This window comes from Marmota marmota, unplaced genomic scaffold (genome assembly GCF_001458135.2).
Source record: "Marmota marmota marmota unplaced genomic scaffold, marMar, whole genome shotgun sequence".
NCBI lineage: Eukaryota > Metazoa > Chordata > Mammalia > Rodentia > Sciuridae > Marmota > Marmota marmota.
The window spans coordinates 73657191-73684312 of record NW_026000026.1 but is presented as its reverse complement, the minus strand read 5'-3'; the positions used below and the strand labels follow the sequence as shown (position 1 = coordinate 73684312).

Here is a 27122-nt window from a genome sequence, read left to right as displayed (position 1 = left end):
CCCCCCCCCCCCCCCCAGTCTCCTGGAAGTAACTGTGCACCGGGGGCGCTCCAAAATCCCTGAGTCACTGCTGGAACAAAGGGCACTCTGAGCAGGTAGAGAGAGGCCACCCTGGACATGTCAATCTGGGCCATCTCTGGATTAGAGTTCTTTCTTGACCCTCTGGCCTTTTCTTGTTTGGATCAGATCCTCCTGTCTCTTCCTATGTGTCACAAAGCCTGTAAAAGTCTGGTATTAATTTTTAGCTACCCAGAATCCATCCCTCAGTCTCCTGGTTACGTCATCCCAGACCCCAGTGGACAATATTGAGGCAGGGCTGTACCTCAATCTAGCCAAAGTGTTTGCTTCAAAGATGGGCATTTGACCCAGCCTACAAAGAACACTCTTGCTTTGTGGAGTCCTGGAGATCTTGACCCAGAAGCAAAGAATTCTAGAGCTGGAAGAGACCTCAGGGACAAAGATTCAAACATCTTTGTCGACTTTTTCTAAACAGGTATGTATATGAAGGTCCATGGAGGAAGGATGTCACACAGCAATGAGACAAACTCTTGATGTCCCAATGCCCTGTATGTGTGTGGTTCAATATAGTCTTTTTGACTGGACATTATAGATCCAGGAATCAATAAGCAATCTCCCTCTCAAACATACAGCCAATAGTCTTCTCTCATTTTCTGTACAGCAAATATCCTGCCAACCAATTTTTGCATGGCTGATCTTCACCTTCTGTAATAATCTCCCTCCTAACTTCTTTATTTCTTTGATTGACACTAACATCTTACTTCTTCCTAGTCCCCATTTGTCCTTTCAGCTGCTAAAAAACAAAATAAAACCTTTCTTTCTTTCACTGGGAATTGAACCCAGGGCTTCCCACATGCTAGGCAAGCACTCTACCACTGAGCTACATCCCCAACCCCATTTTTAAATTTTATTCTGAGACAGGTTACTGAGGCTCAAACTTGCAATCCTCCTGCCTCAACCTCCCAAGAAGCAGCTGGAATTACAGGCGTGTGCCACCATGCCTTGCTCAAGATCTTTTCTTCACTTAATTTGATCCCCCATTGCCTAGGGACCCTTATCCTCTGCCTTGCTCACTCGCCAGGCTTTAACTTCTACCTCAAGTCAGAAGTGCCCTGCACATCTCACCCAGCCTTTCCTTATCTTCACAAGTAGTTGGGTTGCATTAAAAGCAGTTGCAATTTTTTACATTCTGCCTCCAACAAACATGCAAAAAATCTAAATCAATTTCTCACAACTGAGTTATGAATTATCTTTACAATGATCAGGGAATAGTTCTTCCTAGGGTCAGATCTCCCAGCCACCTGATTTTACTTTTATTTTTATTAACTTTTTAGGAAACAAGGATTCACTATGTTGCCCAAGCTTGTCTCCCACTTCTGGGCTCAAGTGATCCTCCTGCCTCAACTTCCCCAGTAGCTGGGATTGCAGGCATCTACCACTATGTTGGGCTTACCTGAGAAAAAAATATTGTTGTTGTTATTATTATTATTATTATTATTATTATTATTATTATTAATAGTAGTAGTAGTACCAGGGCTTGAACCCAGAGGCTTTTAACCACAGAGCTACATCCTCAGGCCTTTTAAAATATTTTATTTAGCGACAGGGTCTTGCTGAATTACTTAGGGCCTTACTAAGTTGCTGAGGCCAGCTTTGAACTTGTGATCCTCCTGCCTCAGCCTCCCGAGCCTCTGGGATTACAGGCATGCACCACCACTGTGCCCAGCTCTGAAATATTTTTAAATGGGTCAGGATGGTAGTAGAAAATAACCCTAATCATCTATTTCTTGCAGACTCCTTATCTGACAGGATCAGTTATTTTAACTTGTGGTGACTAAATTCCCCTTATTTCTAAGACAGATTAATGCCATTTGCCAGTGTATGAAGTTAGCCAAGTTCTGGTAACACAGATGGAAATCTTCATGTAAATGTGAAGAAAAGCTATTACCCTCTGGAACCCAGTATGCAGTTGGCAGCCCTCAAGAATTACAATTATTATTTTTATGTCCCTTTTAGATTGTCATAGGAATTTACAGGTTTTCAAAGAAAAAGCTGTGGGAGTTTGGATGAGACACAAACTCCTTCAGTCTCCAGCCCAAGTGCAACCTTTTATTAGACCTTTGGACTAGGGAGGTGGAAAGTTAATTCAGGATATAAAATAAACACATGATACCTTAAATTTATGCGGTCTCCTTTTGCAAAACACTGCCACTGCTCGCATGCATCATCTGATAACCAGGTTCTTCTATTACTAAAGTTGTTCTAAGGACAGAAACACAAATAAAGAAAAATTGAAAGATGTTTTCTACGGGTGAAAATCCTAAGCTTCCTTTCTTAGTTCCTTGATGAATATTCCAATTAGATAATGTCCCTAGAAATCTTCCTTCTTAATATCCAGCTTCAAAACTGCAATTCATTATAGAACTGCCCATCCACATTACCCAACCTTCTTTATTGGGGAACCAACCTGTGCACCTTCCCATATGCCCTCCATGCAGCCTTCTTCCTTGCTCTCTGGCCAGCATCCCATCTGCCCTGGTTGACCCTCTACTTCCAGGGGTCTGAGATCTGGCTGCTGCTTCTCTTTATTTGGGTGTGTGTGTGGGGGCGGGGAGCTACCAGGAATTGAACCCAAAGACACTTAACCACCAAGCCACATCCTCAACTCTTTTTACTTGCTTATTTATTTATATATCTAATAACTTTTTAAAATACCTTTATTTTATTTATTTTTATGTGGTGCTGAGGATCGAACCCAATGCCTCACACATGCGAGGCAAGCACTCTACCACTGAGCCCACAACCCTAGCCCTTTTTATATTTTATTTTGAGCCACAGTCTCACTAAGTTGCTTAGGGCCTCTCTTAGTTGCTGAGGCCGGCTTTGAACTTGTGATCCTCCTGCCCCAGCCTCCAGAGCAGCTGGGATTACAGGCATGCACCACTCCACCCAGCTGAGATCTAGGCTTCTTAAGACACATCACTGAGAGGATAGGTGGCCCAACCCTGCAAGGTGATAGAATTAATTCCCAGGGGTGAATTTTACCAATGGGAAGTAGAGATCAGGGCATGGTGGGCTAGAAATCCAAATAGTTCCATCTCCTTCTCCCTCCAATCATGCTGAGATATGATTCCCCCTGCAGAGAGCAGCCACACATGCTGACACCTGCCCCATCCTTCATGATGTATTTTGCAATGGCGGCCAGCATGAAAACCCAGTATCCTCCTGCATCTTCCTGTGCCTTGCTCACCCCATCCTGGAGTTTCACTGTCCAGATGTATTAGCACCTGAGCCCTTGCCTGGCTCTGCTTTCTGTAGGACCAAAGCTAAGAATGTTTATTTTCTCTAGATCAGCTTAAGGTGTGATTTATGGATCACCTTCAGAAGAGGCCCCTGGGATACCTGCTAGAAAGGTAGATTCCTAGCCCTGCCCTGGAGGGCATAGATTCAGCAGGAATGGGGTTGGGGCCTAGGTATCTGCAGTATTCACAATCTCTGCAGTTGACTTTGAAACACTCCAAAATGTGAGAACCACTAGTCCAAATTCCTTCAGTGTGCCCCAGCTCCTCAGAAAAGGCTTCTGGTCATGCAGGCTAGAACCAAGGGGTTCCTCCCCTGTATTCCTCAATCTTGTCATTGCCTCTGCATATGTCCCCTCTTAGCAATCCTACTGCCCACTCCCCAGCTCATCCCTTTTCACCTGAGATATCACTGAAGCTTCCTGAATGATCTCCCTATTTACATGCTTCTGAAACTAAGCTCTGGGATTGGTGTGTATGGAGCACCTAGAACAGTGCAGTAGGAGAAGTAGCATTTAAATTTGTTAGAGATAAAGTTCCAGAGGCCTTCAACGGGACAGAACTAGGCCTGTGCTGGATTTGTGACCCTGCCCATGTGCTGTGTTTAGTTCTTTACATCACTGCTGCACCTAGTGATGCAAAGTCAACCCTGACAGTGTGTCTAGTGACTTCCATGGGAGCACTGGTGGGCCCATCCATTTCCATGCTATCCCATATCTAACGGGGCATACTGCACACAGTGGCTGCTTTACCCAGGTGGGAGATAGTCGGGGTAACAGGGATATAAAATTCCCTCCTTTTCTTTCTTTTCTCCCTTTCAGCCACCCCATATCCATGTTGCTCAATCCAAGCCTCCTAGCTTGAAAATACTACTGCCGCTGCTTGAGGACTCTTCATGCCCTGTCCTGAGTGACTCTGGCCCAAATCCATTGGACTGCCCCTGCGTTCTAGTCATTTCTTTCTCCACATGTCTATTCTTTCAGACTTGAGAAAATAAAATAAGTGTCCTTCCTTATCATAAGGGCACAAGTTGTTTTGCTTAACCATGATAATGAGAGCTAACATTTATTAAGCATTTACCATGACTAAGCCAGCCCTTTGCAGGTGTTTCTCCACTTAGTTCTTTCAACAGCCCTACATGGTGGATGGAGTTAGTCATGGCTCAGTATCAAGGAGAATTGGTTCTGGACACCTGTGGGTCTCCTCAGATGTTCAAATCCTTTATATAAAGTAGCACAGTAGTTGCATAACATTTATATGCATCCTCTTGTATATTTCAAGTCATCTCTAGATTACTTGTAATACCTAATCTGATGTAATATGCTATTAAATTATTACACTATATTGTTTAAGGAATAAGGACATAAAAAAGTCTGTGCATGTTCAGTACAGATGCTTATTTATTTATTTAATTTTTTTACAGTGCTGGAGATTGAACCCAAGGCCCTAGGCGTGCTAGGCAAGCACTCTACCACTGAACCACATCCCCAGCTCCAGATGCTATTTTTTTGAAGTACTTTTCATTCATGGTTGGTTGAATCTGTGATTGTGGAACCCATGGATATGGCTGACTGTACTATATTTATCCACCTTTACAGATGAGAAAACTGAGGTTTGGAAAGATTATAAATTGCCTGCAGAAAGTGCTGCAGTTTGTCTGATTACAAGGATCATAACCAGAATGGTTCCCTCACTGCCCAACGGTGCACAATAATTGTCCTTCCTGCCACTTCTTGATATGAACTTCTCACACTAACAACTGCTCCTAAGTTCACATTCAGGGTGACTCGAGGTCAACCCACAAGGAGAGCAGGCAGCCAGCCTCACCTCCTTGGCCTTCTGCCTCCTCTCACTCAATTCTCTGCTCCTTGAAGACCTAACTCTGCAGTGCCCTTTGCCACACAGTTCCATGGTATCGCGCCAGCCGCTCCTTGCTGGGTAATACATGCTGTCATCGTGCATGACCGGCTTACGAGCATTCTCACCACATCAAGCCAGGAGCTCATTTCCCCCAATATTTCCTCCACAAACGTCATCCGTGCCATCTACCCTAAAGCCCTGCTTCCCAGTCTTTCATCCCGGCGTCTGAACCAATGCAGAAACTCTCTCAGCGTCTCTGGAGACTCACTGTCCCCACAACAGAATCTCCGTGTGGGCCTTTGACAGTTCCTCCTTTGAAAGCCCTTAAATCCCCTAGTGAACTGTTGTTTCTTCTAAGTAACTCTGTGTGGACTCTATTTCCTTCGTTCTTTGTCCTTCTGAGCTGTTAAAACCAACCAAGATTTGAGCCAAGGGATGAGCTTCATTAATTGGCTTCAGCAATCCACTTGTTTTATCAGGCCGAAGGTTGAGCCACCACCCCCACCATGTAAACCGGCTGGAGGCCTCCTATGATGGTACCGTCTCCCCTTCTTTGATCCTTAAGTGATGGTAACTGTCCCCCACCCCAAGTGTAATTGAACTTTCAATTTTAAGATGACTTTCCAGAGATCTTGTTCTCCCCAAGCCTACACATCTGGAACCATTCACAAAGTGGTGGTTGAAGTTTCCACTAATTCAAATGGAATGCTAGTGATGGAAGCCACTCGGAGGCCCTCAGCTTCCCTCAAATCTCAGGGCAAGTGGTTCTTCTCTCAGAAATGCATGTGTCAACAAACATCCCAGAGCACACCCACTGGGGACGGAGGCTTCACCCAGGGGCCCTGGAGCATCCCAGCTCAGTGTGCAGTGGCTCTGAGGTAAGGAAAGACATCATGGATAACACACGTGTCCCTCCAAATTCACATACTAACCACTCATCTGACTCTATCTGGTGATAAGGTCTAGGCAAAATGAGATCATAAGGGTAAAGCTCTAATTCAATAGGACTGATATCATAGAAGAGAAGGATCCCCAGATCAATAATCAATCAAATTCTCATCATTACATGAGGACACAGTGAGAAGGAGATTATCTGATAGCCAGGAAGAGATCCCTCAACAGAAACCTGGCTGTGCTGCCATCTTGACCTTGGACTTCCACCTTCACAATTTCAAGAAGTTCTGCTGTTGAATCCACCCAGCCTATGGCACCCCAAGCTGACCACACAGACAGCAAGATTATATGTCCGTATTCAGCCAATGTGGTTCACAGGAAAAAGACAAGAATTCAGATGTTACTCTCCTTATCTGCTGAGCCAGGCTACCTGGGAAGGGTACAGCATCAGGGAGGGGAGCAAGGTAACTGGGGAGAAACACACGTGCAAACCGGCTCATCCAGACAGCCATCAATAAGCATTATGAAATGACTATTATGTACAATTATAAATATTTTCAAACACAATGTAATCCTATTTGTTTATAAATGCATGGGAGAAAGATCTAGAAAAGTAAACAGGAGATGGCTTAGAATGGTCATCTTTGGAGTAAAGTGGGAGGTGGATGGGGGAAAGAGGTAAGGAGGTTGATGAAGAGGGACTTTTACTGATGTGAAAGTGGTGTAATATGTTCATCTACCAAAGGAAAACCATATACTCTTGCAAATATCTGCTGAATGAGGAGCAAAGACAGTAAGCAGGGCATGGTGGGCCTGGCTTGTTTATGGAGCCATCCTGCTCCCCAGGCTTTTTCTCTGGGACATGGGAACGTAAACATTGAAAGTGCTGAGAGTTAATCCCCTTAGTGGCTACATCCTCCACACCTGCCGCAGTACCTGGTGCACAGTAAATGTGGAAACACTGGCTGCTTAGATGCATGAACGAGTAGGGCAGAGTGACAGGAAGGTTCGGTGGGAAGCTCACCTAGAGATGGAGCTGAAGCCTCAGAACACAAATCTGGGTGACTTTGTGGAATAAAGCCCAAAGGTGGACAAATGGAGAATCGGCATGGTTTTGAGGTTTACATACTTCAGGGGACTCTAAGTGGCACATGCAAAAAGCCTCTGAAGTAGAGTCTAAGATTCCAGAGCTTACAAGGGACACCATATCCCCAACAAGGGTATATGACCTCCTATTGCCACAAAAACAAGGACCATGTGGTCCTTGTACAGACCCCACCCTTTTAAACATGGAGAAACTTAACTGTTTCAGTGCCAGCTTAAGATCAGCACAGTGTGAAGATTAAGAGCATCGTCTCTGGCTCCAGCCTGCCTGGGTTCAGATCTTGGTTCCGTCATTTAATAGAGTTAGTTAACTTCTCTGTACTCTGGTTTCTCCACCTGTAAAATGAGGATGCTCCAAGTACCTTCACAGGGAAGACGTGTGAAATGGTGCCTTGTCCCAGGAAAGAGACGGGAGTCTAGTGGAACCCCCCTGGCTGTGGATGAAATCATCTGACTTCACTCATGCAGAACTCAGCATCCACTCCTAGAAACTAACTTGCCTTAAAGCCTATATGTGGTGCCTCTCTGTGCTGTTTTGATGTAAGGACTTTAGATAAGAGGACAAAGACAGAGAGGGGTGGCCATCGTTATTCATCATACAGATACCTTCTCCACATTGTGCAATCAAACCCTAATCCATGTGCTGCTGTGAAGAGATTTTATAGATGTGATTAAAGGCCCTAATCAGTTGACATTCAAACAGGGAGATGATCTTTGGTGGGCTCAAACCACTGAGGTGAGCCCTGAAAAGGAACTGAGCCCTTGAAAGGGGGATCCACAGTGGCTTTTCCTTCCCCAAATTCTCCCTTTCTGGCTCTCCGACATGCTTCAGCCATGCCCATAAGATCTTCCCTTCCTGAGACCTTGCCCTGCAAATTTTTCGGATCACTTACCCAACCCCACAATTATAGAAGCTAGTTCCCTGTAAGGCATCTCTTAGAATATTTTATCTCTTACTGCTTCCGTAACTGAATCTGACACCATCATTTCCTAGAAAAGTTCACCTGGGGATAAAATGAAGCCACTTCCTCTTTCCCATATTAAGCACTGTTAAGCAGCCAGGGACTGAATGTGAACCAAAAAACCCAGTCAGTTTCCATCATTGGCAATACTTTTATTTTATAGAGTCACCACAAACACTAAACTAGGGAATACTAAATCAATGCTACAAGGGATAACACCAGATGAGGTTCCTGTGAGCATCTAGTCAAAACATTTTTGTCAACTCTTCAACATATAGACTTGCCTTATGTGTGCTTCTGTTCAAAGACATCTTATTTAATCAATAGCATTGATTCATAGGCATTCAACTCAGCCAACAGTGCTGGAACTTGTGCCTAAAGGAAGCTCACCTCGCATGCAGGTTTTCCCCATAAGGCACATCACAGTCTTCTTGAGTTTGGAACACCAAGCACCACACTTAGGGACCATTTTGAACAGCAAAATTGTACCCTTCCCCCCAAAAAAAGCACACACACACACAAAAAAAATGTGGAAAACGTGGCCAAAGACCACTAAAAGGACAATTGATCATAGTCTGAGAACTGAGGGTTGGGATGTAACTCACTGGAAGAACGCTTGCCCAGCTTGCAGGAGGCTCTGGCTTTGATCCCCAGCACTTTGAGACACGCAGGCCGAGCACCTCACCCTCTCCACAGGATCACATGCATCAGGTAACTCAGTTTTCTGGTGCTCTGAGCATGACTGAGAATGACCATAAAGGTGTCATGATTAGTGATGTTGGGGGTTACAAATAAATTTCAGCAAGTAAGCGAACATGCACATATGGAATCCGTGTAAAACGAGTACTGAATGGGGGCTGGAGTACTGAATTGTATTTTTTACTCTTTCTCTGTTCAAACCCTTGGTGGGAGATTTTTCTCTCCTATGCTAAGCATAACTTTCTCCAGTTTCAATCTGTTCTCACCCACCTCCCTGCCTTTTCTGTTTTGTCCTCATCTTTGCCCTCACAAGCCATATGGGACCTTCTCAGTTTCTTTCTCTGCATGTCTGTAGGAGAATGGCAGGAAGACCAGCTTTGAGGCTGTACCAAGATCAAGGTGAGAAGCCACAGAGCCTGCAGAGGAGGCAGGACCTTTTTCTCTTTAGCATTTTGTTTTGTTTTGTTTAAAAGTGGGAATTGAACCCAGGGGCACTCAACCACTGAGCCACATCACCAGCCCATTTTTTTGTATTTTATTTAGAAAGAGGGTCTCACTGAGTTGCTTAGGGCCTTGCTGCTGAGGCTGGCTTTGAACTCGTGATGTTCCTGCCTCAGCCACTGGAATTACAGGTGTGTGCTATGGCACCTCGGCTGGCAGGCCCTTTCTTGATGAATACTTGGCACCAGGATAAAGAGGAATGGCAAGTCACTCCGTGGTTTCCAGTTGCATAAATCCAGTAAGTGCTGAGGGTCTCTGCAGGAGGTGAGGAACGTAAGAGATGTAGGCCTTTGGGGGAATGTAGTGAGTTTTGTTTGGGACTCATTATTTTGAAGTGTCCACACATCCAGGTGTTGTACATATCAATCAGCACTCTCACTTGTAGAAAAAACAAGGCAATTCTGGCTAAGTCAAGTAGATAAGGAAATTTACTAAAGAATATGTGGCTATTCACAGAACTGCCCTAGAGCCAGAGAACCAAGGTCAGTGACTGGGAGCAAGCACCAAATCCATCCCAGACCTTTCTAATACCACCAGAAACAGACTCTGTAGTTTACAGCTCTGAGTTGGGTCTGTGTTTGCAGAACATTCCTACTGCCCAACAATCTGGATATGGCCACCACTGCCATCCTCATCAAGATGGGTTCTGTGTGGGCCCTCTTTATTTTTCCTTTTTTAACAACTCTATGGGAGGGTACTGGAGATTGAACTCAGGGGCACTCAACCACTGAGCCACATTCCTACCCTATTTTGTATTTTATTTAGAGACAGGGTCTCACTGAATCTCACCTCACTGAGCTTCCACCTCACTTTTGTTGAGGCTGGCTTTGACCTCCTGATCCTCCTGCCTTAGCCCCCTGAGCTGCTGGGATTACAGGTGTGTGCCACTGTGCCCAGCCTAAAATGAAATATAGATAGGAAAAAAAAAACACTGAAAAAAATGAGCAGAATATCAGGAAGCTACAGCACATTAAGTAGGCGAAGATACTTCTAATTGGAATCTAAACACCAAGAAGATGGGACTGGGGTTGTAGCTCAATGGCAGAGCACTTGCCTTGCATGCCCAAGGGTTCACTGCAAAGGGAGATGAGGAATATTGGGGGGATTAGGGAACCATTCTGTATTATGCCTCTGGTAGTAGTTATAAAACTTTAAATATTTGTCTCAACTCATTGAGTTGTCACTTGGGATTTACCAGCTGGGCACAGTGGCACATACCTGTAATCCCAGTTATTCAGGAAGCTAAGTCAGGAGGATTGCAAATTCAATGCCAGCCTGGGCAACTGAGCAATCCCCAGCACCAAACAAAGCAAAGTAAGAACCAAAAAGATGGGAGTAGGGGGTAAAAAATATATCTGAAAAAAAAAATGATGGCCAAAAAATATTCCAAGTTTGATGAAAACTAAAATCCCACAGATACAATATACTTAAGAAATCTCAGAGAAACAAAAAAGACTACACCACGGCATATGGTATTACACTGGTTATAATGAACGAGTGACAGGGAGAAAACTTTTTAATTTAGCCAGGGAAAAAGGACAAAGAGGAATAAAAATTGGCAGCAGACTTCTCACCAGAACCAGTACAAACCAAAGTGCTGAAAGAAAAGAAAAAGAAAGAAAGAAACTATTCACTTAGAATTCTACACCCAGCACAAGTATTCTCCAAAAACAGGCAAAATTTTCAAATGTAGAAAGAATTCATAACAAACAAACCACCATTATCAGAAATATTAAAGGGAGCCGGGTGTGGTGCATAGCACCTGTTATCCCAGCTACTGGGGAGGCTGAGGCAGGAGGATCACAAGTTTGAGGCCAGCTTTAGCAAATTAATGAGACACTGGCTCAAAATAAAATAAAAATAATTAAAAGGGCTAGAGATGTAGCTCAGTGGTAAAGTGGCCCTGGGTTCCATCATCAGTACCAAACAACAATGACAACAACAAACCAGAGAGAGAGAAGTGAGTGTTTAGAGGAAAACCGGTAACAATGTCTTAAGGGGTCTATAGCACATGTAGAAATAAATTAATGATAACAACAGTAAAAAGGCCAAGAAGCAGGAAAGGGTGGGAATACACTGTTGTAAGGTGTGTTAAGGTGTATTAAGTGGTATGATATTACTCCCAGACAATTTGTGATAAAGATTTACACTGAAAATCCTAGAAGACTTTCTCAAAAAATAAAAAGAAGTACAGCTAATTAACTCAATAAAGGAGATAAAATGCAATCATATTGACAACAAACAGGCACAGAGGAATTTTTTGGAATAATAGAAATATTCTAAAACTGGATTGTCATGATGGTTGCACAACTGTGGAAATACACTAAAACTCATTGAGTAGTATATTTAAAGGAAGTGAAATTTATGGTATGTAAATTGTGCCTCGATAGAGTTGTTAAAAAAGGAAATAATGAACAAAAGAATCCAGAAGGGAGAAAAAAGGAACAAAAAATGCAGACGTGATAAATAGGAAACGAATAGCAAGTTGATAGATTTAAGCATGTATTAACGAGCAGAGAGAGCTACTCAATTTTAATTAAAAAATTAGAGGAGTGCACTCTGATTTCTAAACTTTGGGGGATAAAATGACATATAGATGAATGGAACACAATGACTCTAGAAATAGATTCATATATTTATGAGCAACTGATTTTTAACTAAAATGCAAAGGTAGTTCAATGGCAAAAGGACCCTTGAACAAACAGTATAGGCACTATACAGCCACTTGCAAAAACAGAGAAACGTCCTAGTTTACACCACAAACAAATCTGACTCAAAATCTATCATACACTTAAATGAAAGAGCTAAGTTGTAGTTGAGAGGAAAACATAGGACAGAAGCTAAATAAACTTAGGTAAGGCAAAGATTTGTTTTAAAAGGACACAAACCATTAAAAGAATAAGATCAATAAATTGGACTTCATCAAAATTAAACCATAGTTTTTCTCTTCAAAGGACACTGCTTCCCCTGCCTCCCTCCCGCATCCCCCAAAAAAGGAAAAAGAAAAACCAACCTACATAATGGGAAGAATATTTGCAAAACATATATATGATAAAAGACATATAGAATACACACACATACACACAACAAAATAGTATTCAGCTTAAGAAAAAGAGAGAAATCCCACCAGTTGGCACAACATGAATGAACCTGGAGGTCATTATACTAAATGAAATAAGCCAGGCACAGAAAGACAAATATTGTGCCATTTCACCTTTTAAAAAAAAAAAAAAGAGGTTAAATATACAGAAATAGAGAATAAAATACTGGTGTGAGGAGACAGTAAATGTTAGAGAATATAAAGTAGCAAACATGAAAAAGAATGAACAAGTCTAGAGATCTAATATGCAACATCAAGTTCATAGTTAATCGAACTATACTGCATTTGGGATTCCTACTAAATGAGTAAATTTTAGTTGCTGTTTCCTTAAAAAAAAAAGAAAGAAAAAGAATAACTGTTATATGATGAATACATCCATTTGCTTCACCATTTTATTATCTAAACATATCACATAACTTTGTGTTGTATCCCTTAAATACACACATTTTAAAAAGATGTATGCATAACAAGACCTTTCACAACTCAAATACATGAAGAAAGAACTTGATAAAAATAAAGTGGATAAAAAGACACATTTCATGAAAGAGGAACTATTGATGGCAAATAAACACAATGAGAAACCACTGTCCATTTCCTTGAAGAACTAAAAAAAGCTGACAATATTAAGTGTTGGCAAGGCTGTGGGAGCAACTGGAAACCTCATACAGTATTGATGAGAATGCAAAATGTATAGGAACTTTACAAAACAGATTGTCAGTCTTTTTTATAAAATTAAACATACATTTACTACATGACTCAGAAATCCTATTCCTAGGTATTTACCCAAGAGGAATAAAAACAATTTATTTACAGACTTATATGTTAAAGTTCATGGCAGCCTTTGTCACGATAGCCAAAGCCTACAAACCACTTACATGTCTATCAATAGGTAAGTGAATAAACATATTATGGGACATTCATAGAGTAGATTACTGTGGAAGAACTAAAGCAAACAAAATACCAATATATGCAGCAACATGAGTGAGTCCCCAAAACATCACAGCAAGGAAAAGAAGCCAGACATCAAAAAATACCTACTGTGATTTAATTCAAAGGAAACTCTAGCACAAGCAAAACTGCACTGATAAAAAAACATATTGTGGGTTGCTGGGGACCAGGAATAGAGGTAAGGGGTTCACTGCAAAGAGAGGTGAGGAATATTGGGGGGATTGGAGAAACATTCTGTATTACACCTCTGGTGGTAATAAATAAATATTTGTCTAAACTCATTGAGTTGTACACTTGGAACTTACTAGCTAGGCACAGTGGCACATACCTGTAATCCCAGCTACTCTGGAGGCTGAGGCAGGAGGATTGCAAGTTCAAGGCCATCCTGGGCAACTGAGCAAGACATTATCTTAAAGTAAAATTTAAAAAAGTCTAGGGATGTAGCTCAATGGTAGAACCTAGCATACATGAGACCCTGGGTTCAATCCTTAGTACTAAAAAAAAAAGAAGTATTTTATCACCTTAAGTTATATCAATAAATTGGCAACAATTATATTAAAATCAGTAACTAGGCCAAAGAGATTATCCATGCAGAGACTTTCTATGCAAGAGACTATCTGTCGGGAAAATATCCTAACTTCTATATTTAAATCATCTTTTAAAATATTTATTTTGGTTTATATTTTATAGTATGCATAATATATTTATGCATTAGCATATATGAATTGTTAACGAATATCAAATATTAAGGCACATAATTGGTTTTGCTGATAGGGATGGACCATTTCAACATTTGAAGACCTGAGTTGCTGTGGTAAGCCCAGTGGGGCAGTTCCCGTGCCATGGTAGAAGCAGAAATCACGTTGTAATAGGGATTAAGAAATGAAGATAAACAACAAATTTCTCTTTCAAGCTACTGGGATGGTGAAGAGTTAAGGTAGTTATTTTTAGGATGGGTCATTTTAGCATAAGTTTAAAGGAGGGAGTCAGTTCAGACGGGTTGAAAACATAATCAAGAAAGAAGAAATATTGTAGATGAAGTGCCCAGTTTGCAGGAGAAGTCAGTTCTAGGGTCTCAGTGAAGAACTGAGAAAGAGACAGAGAGGAGTTGTGAAGTCAATGGTCCCAGTTTTATTAACTTACTAAGCAAGGTCATTGGTACATGGCGGATGGGAAGGCGTGGTAGGGCAGAAGTTGTCTTTGGAATAACTTGCCTGGGAAATAACACTGGGAAGGAAGGAAGGAAGCCAGCATCCTCCTGGGGAGGTATTCACGTGGTGCCCACTGCCCAGTCCTATTTCCACCGTCTCTAATGGCTGGCAGGAGCAAGCTGCTTCCCTAGGCCCTGAAGGCAGCATCTCCTACCTACAGCAGCATAGGTGGCCCTTGAATGGTGGTAGGGATTTAAGTGGAAACTGGTAAAGTGATGACTCTATCTCTGGGCTCCTTTGTAATTCGTCCACCACCCACAGGGTCTTGGACCAAGATTCCCACTTTGCCTCAGAAGCTAATTTTGGCCCTGCTGGTCAGTGCTAACCTGGGTGTGGTGGTTGTGTGGGTGGGACCACCAGGAATTAAAGGAAGTGGGTCTGGTGAATCAGGTGGGGGCCTGACTCACCCAGGCCCATGGGAACAGGGACCTCAGGGCTGGTGGCGCCATCTCTGAGCAGCATGAAGGCCGTAAGGGGCATCATTAGTGGTTGCGAATGCTGGCCCAGCACTTCTCACAGGATGGCCTTAGGGCCTACCCACACGCCATTTGGGTAATTATGTCCTGCTCACCCTCCTGCACATTCAGGGAACTAGCAGTGGACTTCCGGGCTTGACCTCTCCGCGTGCAGACCCAGTGAGGCAGCGGTGAGAGACCCACTTCTTTCCAACCCATTCAACCCTCTTCCCTTGCTACTCCATGCAAGAGGACTCCACAGGACGTGGAGGCAGGCCCTCTGGCCTCCTTCACATTGAGTTCACCAGCTGTAGGGGTCTCCTGGGGAAATCCAGACAGACTCTCTGGCTGCTGTGGATACTTTGTCTGGGGGGTCCTCTGGTTTCTCTCAACATTCCTAGCTACTCTACTGCTCAGAAGGAACAACTCTCCTTCACTTTTTTAGTCGATGTGGTTCAGGAGGTGCCAACTCTATCTCCAAACCCAGGGTGGACATATGAACCATTCTGGCTCAGGACAACCTGCAATCTCCTAGCCATAATGACTGCCTCCCAGTGGACATGCCCCACAAAGGAGTCAACAAGACCCTGTCCTGAGTGTTCTACAGAACTTTTTGGATGGGGGTTTTTTTGGGGGGGAGGGGTTGGGGGGCAGGGAAGTGCCTGGGATAGAACCCAGGGCCTTGCATATGCTAGGCTAGTGTTCCACCCCAGAGTCCCAGCCCTTTTTAATTTTATTTATTTGTCTTTTATTGTGGTACTGGGAATTGAACCCAGGGCTTCACATAACTAGGCAAGTGTCCTAACTACCTCCCCAGTCCCCTTTTCATTTTATTTTGAGACAGGATCTCATTAAGTTGACCAGCCTGGCCTTCAACTTGCAATCCTCCTGCCTCAGCCTCTGGAGTAGTTAGGATTACAGGTGTAGGCCACTACACCCAGCTAGTTCTGCGAAACTCTTAGAAAGAGAAAATCCCTCATCTCTATTAATGTTACTAAGAGCATAAACTGCAGGTCAAAATCACTGATAGGATTGGGGGTGTGACTCAGTGGTAGAGCGCTCGCCTAGTACGTACGAGTCCCTGGGTTCGATCCTCAGCACCACATATAAAATACATAGAATAAAGTTATTGTGTCCAACTACAATTACTGGGAGTTTCTCTCTCTCTCTCTCTCTCTACCTCTCTCTTTCTCTCTCTTTCTTTTTTTTTTCCAGCTCCAGGTACAGTGGCACCCGCCTGGAATCCCAGTGACTTGGGAGGTTGAGGTAAGAAGATCACAAGTTCAAGGCCAGCTTCAGCAACCTACCAAGGCCCTAAGCAACTTATGAGACCCTGTCTCAAATTAAAAAAAAAAAAAAAAAAAAAAAAAANGTGGCACACGCCTGTAATCCCAGCAGCCTGGGAGGCTGAGGCAGGAGGATCATAAGTTCAAAGCCAACCTCAGCAAAAAATAAGGTACTAAGCAATTCAGTGAAATCCTTTCTCTAAATAAAATAGAAAATAGGGCTAGGAATGTGGCTCAGTGGTTGAGTGCCTCTGAGTTCAATCCCCAATACAAAAAAAAAAAATGATGATAATTTTTTTAAAGGGTTGGGGATGTGGCTTAGTGGTAGAGCACCCCTGTACCGAAGGAGGAGGAGAGAAAAAAATTAAATGACAGTTATGTGAAGAACTGCCTCAAGTGTCTTTATATATATTATTCCAATTAATTCCCATGAGTTGGAAGTTCTATTACAGGAGGTGAATTTAAAGGTCAATGGTACTATTTCTGAAAACAGATTGCCTGGGTTTGAATTCTGGCTCCATAGATATTACCTTGGAACAGAGAGTATTAAAATTTTCTGGGCCTTCGTTTTCTCATCTATAAAATGGAGCTAATAACAGTACTTATCTCATAGGTTGTTGTGAAAATTAGTGAGAGTATGTACATGAAGAACATGACACACCAACAAGCGCTCAATAAATTTCAGCTGTGACTATCACCAGTGTCGTCATTTCCAACTAAAAAACAAGGAAACTGGGGCTGGGGGGTTTAGCTCAGTGGTAGGGCACAAGGTTAGCATAAATGAAGCCCCAAATTCAATCCCTAGCATCAAAAATTAAAATAATAAAATAGAAACAAAGACAAGTAAACAGACACAGAATCGTTACAATACTTGTCTCTAGTTGTATGACTGGTAAGTGATGGAATGGGGCTTCCAACCAGAGCTATTTCTGGCTTCAGAGACTTTGTTCTTGACCATCAAGCAATACTTATTTTGCCTTGGCAACCTTAGAGGAGAGTCTGTCTGAAAACAGAAAGCTAAATCACAGCAGATAGAGCTAAGAGATGGAGATAGCAAGAATCCTAAGGAATTGTCTGAACCTCTTGAACCAGCCAAGGTTCAATAATATTAATCAGGGCCGGGGCTGTGGATCAGCAGTAGCATGCTTGCCTGGCATGTGTGAGGCACTGAGTTTGATTCTCAGCACCACATATAAATAAATAAAATGAAGGTCTATCAACAACTAAAAAAATATATATTCATAAAAAAAAAAAAAACTCCATCTCATTCCAGTTTAAATTGGAGTAACTGTTCCTTCCAGTTGGAATCCTTTGCAAACTTGACCAGGACAGCAATTCAAACCTAATCCCCAACAGATGGATGCAGAGGCATGTATGTGCCTGCAGTCCCAGCTACTAAAGAGACTGAGGTGGGAGGATTGCCGTGAGACCCAATCTCAAAACAAATCTCAATATCAAACCTGCCCTCATTCTGGCCCTGACTAGCTCAAGGAGAAAAGCCATGAAAGAATCTACTCCAGGGTCCTGCAAACAAAGCTGTTCATTTGTTTGGCCATTCATTCGTTTCATTCAGGGACCTTGTTTGTGTCAGGAACTGTGCTAGCTGCCCAAATATTTGGGTGTGTGGAGAGACATAAGGTCTTGCTGCATGGAAATATCAGTGCTGTTGCCACTGATATGGGGATTGAACTCAGGAGAGCAGAGGGAGCTAGACAGGCAGTGGAGGGAATAGGCAGGGCATGTAGCTCAGTGGCATACCAATTAGGGCCAATGCAGCCTCAAGCAGGATCTCAGCTCTCCTATCTATCTGAACAGAAGTCTCTGGGATCTTATACTCTATGCCAGATTTATTCCAAACTCTGCATATTCATAGCTACAGCTGGACTCTAGCTCATCTTTAAATGGAAGAGGTAATGGGGGATTTCTGCATGGACTAAATTATTCAGCTCCATCGAACCACATAAGCAGCATTCAATCTCCATCTCTGGATACAGTCTGCCCAGGTCAAAACATTCGATCGAGGTCTAAACAGGAAATGCAGACTCAGAATTGGTGACTTAGAATGCGGGAGGAAAGCCCTCCCCCAGCACAGTGGCTTGCTTCCTTTTTTGCATCAGATCTACTCAGAGAGAACCCTTGAGGGCTGGGAATACTTTTGATTTTTACATCACAAGCGTCATAGAAAATATACAATGAAAACCCCAATGATTCCTTAGAGAGTTCATTGCTCTCCCTCGTCTTCTTTGATTCCCCTGCCTCCTCTCTGCATCCTTTGAACTTCTAAAAAGACACTTTGAAGGCATGTCATAAAGCAGTTTTTCATTCATGCTCCCCTCTTTGATGATCCTGCTATTTGTCTGAACTGCAGTGTCCACAGGATGCCGGGTTTGGAGAGCTGAAAGCCAATACGGATGACAGAGAGCCCAGTGAGGAAGAGCCGAGCTGTGTCTGTCAATGAGAGGGAAGGAGAGAGGAGGAGGAAGCAAGACCGGAGGGAATTGGGTGGAATGTCTGGTCTCATTATCCAGAGTGGCAGCTCAGGATCGAGGCCCGGGGTCTAGAGCCCAGTGGAAGGTCACAGGGTGTGGGATGTTTGGAGCAGGCATTTTCCTCCTTGCTCTGACCTCAAATGCGAGCTCCCTGTTCATCCTGGCTCCTGCCATACCCCCGCTCTGACTTGATGAAAAGCATTACTGGTTTCATGTTTCCAGCTCCTTCTGTTTTACCCAGTGAAACATTTATTCACTTCAGTGCCACACAACACTTCGACAGGGGATGAGACGAAGGGTGTGCCGAGGCGGGAGATGGGTCTGCAGACACATGCTTCTTCTGCCCACTGAATTAGTGGTTGAAAACCAAGTCTCCTTATTTTCATTTATTTATTTAGGTACTGGGAACTGAACCCAGGGGTGCTAACAACCAAGCCACACCCCCAGCCCTTTTAAGATTTTATTTAGAGACCGAGTCTTACTGAATTGCTTAGGGCTTCAGTAAGTAAATTACTGAGGCTGGCTTTGAACTCACAATCCTCCTGCCTCAGCCTCCTGTGCACTGGGATTACAGGCATGTGCCACTGCACCCAGCTATTTTATTTTTGTAGACAGTGTCTTGCTAAGTTGCCCAGGCTGGCCTCATGCTTGTGATCCTCCTGCCTCAGCCTCCTGAGTTGCTTGAACCATATGCATGCACCTGGTTAAAACTAAGTTTTTTGTTTTGTTTTGTTTTTTGATAGATGGCTCTCAAGAACCCTAAGTTACTCAGGAAATAGCCAGTTACTCAGGAATAACCCCTTAAAACAATAGCCTGTCTCCCCTGGCCTGAGCATATGGAGCAAGGGTCAAGGCAGATCCCTTCTCTGAGCCTGAGTTCCGCAGCCAGTGTGGGGGAAACAGAACCGTCCATCTGTGAGGCAGAGAGTGGGATTAATGCTGAGGAAGTGGCTGTGAGGGACAGGGATGGGGGAAAGCTTCATCCAACTGTAAATATTAAATATAGCGGGATCTATCACCCCAGAGGATTTAGGTATCTGTGGAGAGGGTAAAGAATGCATTTGTTGTATGATATATGATATGTCAAGATCATTGTAATGTTTTGAGCAACTAATAAAAAAAATTTTTAAAAAAGAATGCATTTGTTCACAAATATTTAGTGAGTACCTACTACTGCAATCTGGGAAGATGAGAACATCTGACCTCTCCCTAAACTCTGAGCTCAGTCTCTACATTGAGCTCAGAGTTTAGGGAGAGGTCAGATGTAAAACAATTCTACTCGTGTATCTATAATTATAAGTTGAGACACAGGCTGGGAATGTGGCTCAGTGAGACATATGTCTTGAAGGAAAAGAACAGGTTGTTAGAACATTTAACACAGGCCCATTTGGGATAAGTTGCATGGAGATCCAGGAAGGTCTGTCTGAGGTGGGCCATTTAAGCTAAGACCCGGAGAGCAGAGGGAGCTAGACAGGCAGTGGAGGGAACAGGCAGGGCGTGTAGCTCAGTGTTAGAGCGCTTTCCTGGCATGCAGGAGGAGGACCTGGTGTGCGATACCTAGCACCATAAAAATAATAAAAAGAAAAGAGTCAGAGCATGTGAAGGGCTTGGTGTCCTGCGTGGCCCATTGTAAATGCTCACCTGGCATCAGCCACCGTGACTGCTTCCATGTCAAAGAACCCACCCCCCGACTGGAGCCCCCTGGTTTAATGTAATTTTTATAAATCACAGAATTACAAGCCAGGCCCTTAAGTGCCATTTGCAACCCTCTCCCCTTTCTTCATACATTGCCAGGGAAACCAAGGCACGGCTCAGCCTCCAGCGGGGCATAACCCCAGCACTTCAAAGTCAGGCCCGCTCATTTCTGAGAACAGTGCAGGGAGCACAGGAAGCGCGCTGCAGAAGGCAACAACTGGCTGAATGGGTCTCCCAGGAATTCCTCGGAAATCTCTTCCATTCAGGGAGACTTTGTGAATTTTCCATTGCAAATATTTAATATCGAATTGGGCTCTTTCTTCCGCCTCTGTCAGTGGAGTGCTCAAAATAATTTTAATATTAGCCTAAGCCAAGTAAAATTAGGAAAATAAATCTGCAACATTTCCTTCCCCTTCTCTCTCCCTGCCCACAACATGTCCCAAAGCCAAAACTCCACGATTTGAAGTATTGAGCAGCTCGGCAGCACAGCAGCAGAGCCGTGGCTTTAAAACAGATCGCACGAATCACACGTCAACCCGGCTATTTGTACATTTTATGATTTTTTAGGCTAATAGTATGCTCTTTAAGACCCGAGTTCCTGTTCCATGAGATAGGAAGAGAAGAGTCCTCACCTGGTTGAATTACTGTGCAAATGCAATGAAATAATACATGTAAAGCACCAAGCACGTGGCAAGCTTCACAGGCAAGTGCTGGCTGCTACTATTTCTACTACCCACTACGATTTCTACTACAGAAACAGCTCTCTCTCTCATTTGTGCCAGAACTGACGCTAGACTAGAAACAATCAGAACAGCGATCATTCCCAGCCTGGGATCTAGAGCATCCAGAATGGACCTGGCTACAGTTGGGCCAGTGCTCAGAGCAGCCACCAGAGGACCAAGGAGGAAAACAACAACAACAAAAAATCCTTGAAATGGGATGAGAAGCCTTGGCATGTCTCTTGGAGAGCCAAGTTAAAAGAAAGATCTGTGTGAAACTAAGAGAACCTACCAGAAACCACGTCAGATGACACTGATGCTGACAGAGCTGCCTTCCTGGGTTATAGTTTCCCATCCCCAAGTCAGAGATGGCAGCAGAATAAAATCCTGAACTTCTATAGTATATTCAAGGGCCTTTTCAGGTTTGGGGGGATTTTTTTCCCTCCCCTTCCTTCTCCTTACAACGAACAATTCCAAGGTTCATGAAACTTACATTCTGGAAAGGATCACAGGGCTACAAATGGGTAGAGATTCTATGAAGGAAATAACACGGGGGTGGTCTGGGAAAGCTGCCCTGACACAGCAGCACAGGACCAGAGGCTGCGTCCATGACACATGCAGGCTATCTTGCTCATTTCTCATATTTAAAGCAAAACAAACAAACAAATAGACCCAATAATGAAGTACTCAAGGCAGGCAAAAGAAGGAGGAGACTGGGGGTGGGGTCTTCCTATTTAATCAGTCTCTTCCTCCACCACTAACCCATGTAAAAGTTAGCACAGGAAGGACCCCAGGGGGGTCTAACACACCTCCCCCAGATGGCCCTAAAGCATCACCAGAAACACAGATCTCTCCAGTTTGTGCCAGAACCACTGCTAGACTAAAAACAATCATAACGGCAATACCCATTTCATACACACAGCTCTGCACCAGGCACTGGGCACCAGGCGCCAGGCCATGTACTTCCTCGTCTAATCCCCTCCACAGGGAGGATGAGGATATCATGATCTCCATCCACATTTTACTGATGGAAAAGGCAAGCTCGGGGAGGTTACATGGCAAAGCCTTCCACAGCACACCAGGCGGGACAGGGGTTGTATCAGAAGACACTGTACACGTGTTCTGCACACGGGTATAAACACACGACATGCACAGACACCGCCATTCCAGAACTGTGGTATAATAGGAAAGACAGACAGACACAAGGTTTATACAGAAATAATCCATTACCTCTGGGTAAAGGGAGGATGAGAGCAGAGAAGAAGGAACCACAGAAGCTTCTCTGAGACAGACACCCAGTGGAGGAGTGAGGGCTTCCTGGGTGTAAGGGGGGACATAAACGTGGTAAGAATCAGGAGCAACAGTCGCAGCAACCCTGGAAAGAAGACAGCAAGCTAGAGGAGCCGAAGGAAGGCAGGAGGGACTGGGGCGCCCTGGGTGAGGCCGGGAGGCAGGGAGTCTGAGAGGATAGAGAAAGGGGATAGAGGTGAGGTGGTGGGGTGCTCCTAGGGCCAGGCTAGGGAGCTACCATGAACAGGTTTGAGCAATCCAAACATTGTCACAAGCCGAGATGCACTTCAGGAAAGCGGCTTGGAGACACATGTTAGGTGATGTGGGAGGAAGCAGCTGCTACTACAGAAATGATGAACATAATCCATATGAAATGTATTGAGTATGGAGCAGGGGTGGCAGAGAAAATAAAGAGGAAGGAAGGAATTCAAGAGAACCAGCAGAAAGAGATGGCACAGGACCTAGCCAGCCTATATATCAAAGGAGAAAGCCAAGTCACAACTGGGAATGACACGGGGCTATATAATGCCAGCAGGACTGGGGACCAGGGCAAGTTCAGTTTGGGCACATTAAAGATGAGACCTGTTGGGGTGACAGATGCTGAGCCCTCTGTGACGCACCTTGGTATGCTCTGTCAATCAGTTGCCACTCTTCCCATTTAACACACGGAAAGCTGAGTCTTGGTGAGATGAAGGGATCCGGCCACTCATATGCTCAGGCACAGGAGAGCTGGGGTCCAAATTAAGGCCTCTCTGGGCCAAAGCCCACGTCCCTCCACCAGCCCATGCAGCTTCCCTGAGCTCTTCTTGGGGATTAAACCTTCTCCCGCTCCTCTGCATTGGCTTATGTTCTGCCATCTTAAAGGTGAAAGCTTTCAGATGCCCTATCCTGCAGGGGCCCAGGGTCTGCTACCTTTCAACTCTCAGGCAAAGTAAAATCCACAAACAAGTTTTGTTTGACACAAAAATTTTTCAATACATGAGTTGGTCATTGACACTTAAAAATCAGAAGATTTTACACACAAATCCAGATATGTGACTACTCTTTCAAAAACCAGATTACTGCCAGGCACAGTTGCATGCCCAAAGGCCCAACTACTCAGAAGGCTGATCTGGGAGGATCAGTTGAGCCCAGGAGTTTAAAACCAGCCTGGGCAGCACTTTGAGACTCTATCTCAAAAGACACACAAAAATGAAAATAAGCAGGTTATCTGGTGGTATTGGGTCTGTAGCCTCCTCTGGCCACAGTGGCCTTCAGAGAGGCAGCTGCCCTCTTAGGTGGGCACAAGCTTTGGTGTAGTCCAACATAGCCCCCACTCCCAAACATCCAACAACCCAAATAGAAACCAAGATGTGTGACCACCCAGGAAGTCTGTTGTTGAAAGCCAGTCATCATTTTTTTCTTGGGGACATCAAAAATTCTCTGGACTGGATTAAATACAGAGTGCAATTTTCAACTAACAGGGAACCCCGCCTTCCTGGTCTTTGCAGCATTTGGGTCTCTGACCTCTGATCCATGCTGCTGAATTTTATTCTTATGGGAAGGTAAAGGAGAAGAGCTTTGGACACTGATGCTTGGATTCCAGTTTGGGACCACCCCAAAATAGTCTCTCCACCCACTCGGCAGCTACCACATCCCCTGCCAGCTCCTGAGCAACCTACCTGCTGCCACATGGACCCTAAGTTGTCATTCAAAAGTTTGTTCAGCAGGACCTGTTAGGGACATGGGGACACAGAGGTGTATTTGCCTAGCATCATTTCAAAATAAATACAATCCATGTGGAATAGGGCTCATGCTGAGGCTGTCTGGGGTCTCCAATGAAATGGGACATTCTTTCAGAGCAATGTGCTGACAAGGGAACGGAGAAGGGAAAACTCTGATTGCAGAACTCTCTCTCTAGCTGAGGTTTGACATAGAACAGAAAAATGAAATGCACCCCTTGCATCTCTCCAGAAAAATCTCAGTATGACCCAAGATATAAAGGAGAAGAGTCGGAGATGGTCAGTAAAAATGAAGAGGAAGACTCTTCAGCCAGGTCTGAAGGTAAACAGGTGGCTTTTATTTAGGATGTCCTGCGTCCCGGCTTTTTAGGATGACAGGAAATGCCTTGTCTCTCCAAACACTCTCAGATGCTCAGCATCTCAGCTTCTCCTGGATGATCTCAAGTCTACCAAGCATGGGTGAGTAGCACAGACCTGCTCGTGCCAGCTGGAAACACCCTTGCTTTCCAGACTTGACAGAAGCCACCCCACCCCCCACCCACACTGCACACCCTTCCTGAGCTTCCATCTGTAACTGATCCTCCAGAGAGGCCTACCACCAGAGTTTAGGCACAGGGCACACTGGGGTTACAAGATGAGCAACCACAGACATGCTCCTGCCTGTCGCAGTTTACAGCCAAGGAGGGGAGACAAACAACAACCAAACAAACACACCTAACACAGGCATGCATCCTGCAGAATGGAACTAGGGACCCTGAAGGAAGGGGACAGAGTTTCACACAGGTGCAGAATGAGGTTATCGGACAAGAAGGAGGGCAGGCAGGAAGGCTTCTGGGGATAGCAACTGGCAGTTGAAAGAGTTGTGACAGGGAAAGTTTTGAAGCAGAGGGAACAACAGGTGCAAAGACTGTAAAGAAGCAGGAAGCACAGAACGTTCCAGAGCCTGAGAGAGGCCTGCTGTGCATGGAGGCCAGGTGACCCATGAGGAGGCACCAATGAGCACCCGGTGCCTGCAGGGCCATGTCGTAGCTGTGCAGGGCTGAACTGTGGTTGTTCCACCCCTGGGACCCCCTCCTCAGGGCCTTCCTCTCTGCTCCCCACATAAGAAGCACTGGGTGAGGATGGGCTGAACAAAAGCATGAGAAGAACAGTGAGGAAGACACACCTCACGGTGGACACACACACAGGAATTAACACAAGAGTGGAAATTAAATGTGCGACAACCCACCCAAAGCTGGAGCCTCTGGGGAAAGATGCCTGCACTGTGGCAGCCCCAGGACTTCCTTCTGCAAACTGGCTTTGTTTCCTTTCTGATTCTGAAGTCTAAAGCTGTTTGCCAGCCTCCTGGTGGCCCTCCCACACCTGGAGAACACCCTTCTAGTCTCTGGGCAGCTGAGCCCGGGCAGGAAGCCAACCAGCACCAGCCCTGGGGCCATGAGCCTGGGGCTTCAGCAGGCCTGCCCGGGAACAGGTGGGCACTCCACTGGGCCTGATGACCTGTTTCCTCTTAAGCTTGATTTAGTTCCATCACGGTCAACTTGAAGGATCTGAAGAAAATGTAGGTGGGCCCTACAGGAGAAGTTTGCAGGGAGAGTGGGTGGGAGGCAGGAGCCACAGATGCAGGGGGCACAATTCCCTAGAGGCCAGCCCAGGACCACATTAGAAATGGCTGGGAAGCAATGGGACCACTGTGCTGTTTCTGGGTCACGATGATGTCACTGAAAAAGCGCACAAACCCTAGACAAGAAGAGACAACAGGGACAGGGGACGTGGTTAGTGGTAGGGCCTTGCCTGTCATGTCTAAGGCCCTGGGTTCCATCCCAGCACCAAAGGGGGTGGGGGGGGACACACAACAAGAGGTGTCCCCACCAACCCCTCGGGAAGGCCAAGAGGTTCACACATCTGGAATTACTCAGGTGTAACCCCAAATACACACATAAATCAGGAAATTTTATTGAATTTTTTATTTGTTTGCTTATTGTGGTACTGGGGATTGAACCTAGGGGCACTTTACCACTAGACGGTTGGTGCCAAAAGAAAAAATGGCCACCTTGATTCCGAGGTGTCTCCACAGGCAGCACAGAGCCCGGCACCCAGGAGGCACCCAGACACTGCCAACCACGGAACAAGCAAACTGCATAATCTGCAAAATGACTATTCCAGACTCCTCCAGAGTGTTAACTCCTGAGAGAAAAAAGAAAAAAGAAAAAAAGCTGGAGAATTATTTTCCATAAAAGGGCACCAGAAACATGACAAGTTAATGTCATATTTATCCTTGATCAGCCTGGATCTAAAATAAAAACTAATAATAACTGAGAACATGATGGAGACCTTAAGTGAAATTTCAATATGGACTGTATATTGGCAAAAAGTACTAGATCGATCTTACCCTTCCTGAGCTGGTATTTCCTCTGTGGTTGGGCAGGAGAATGCGAAGCTGCGTATTGAAGTACTTTAGGAAGGAAATGTCATGTCTGCCACTTACTCCCAGATGGCCCAGCGAAAGCAAGTGCATTTATCTGCACATGTCCACACACGACACTGCTCTCTGTTCTTATAATTTTTCTATAGGTTTTTAATTTCTCAAAGTAAAAGGTTGGAAATACAATTAAAATAATGGATGGATAAATAGATAAACGTCAGAATGCTTTCTCGTTTTTGGTTGAAATGATGTGATTTATCTAAGATCTTATGGATAGTCTTTGGCAGAATTGAGGTTATGACTAAAATATTCAAACCTCCAGATCTTTTGAAATTTCCACTGCTTAAAACAACTCACTGGGTGCTTGCAGCTCTCAGGTAGGTACATTTCAGGGCTCTGAAGTGCATTACTGGTTGGGATATGCATCAGCTTAAAAACATCGAAACCTG

At 44.4% G+C, this 27122-nt stretch overlaps 1 long non-coding RNA gene across 3 annotated transcripts in view; it reads right to left on the bottom strand.

Annotated features, from left to right (window-relative positions):
• LOC125619112 overlaps positions 1-27122 on the bottom strand; it is a 138288-nt gene that overhangs the window by 23849 nt on the left and 87317 nt on the right. For all 3 annotated transcript variants that reach the window (XR_007350607.1, XR_007350605.1, XR_007350606.1), the window contains one exon: positions 2192-2280. This is a non-coding gene — a long non-coding RNA (uncharacterized LOC125619112). The remainder of the gene's footprint in view (positions 1-2191; positions 2281-27122) is intronic.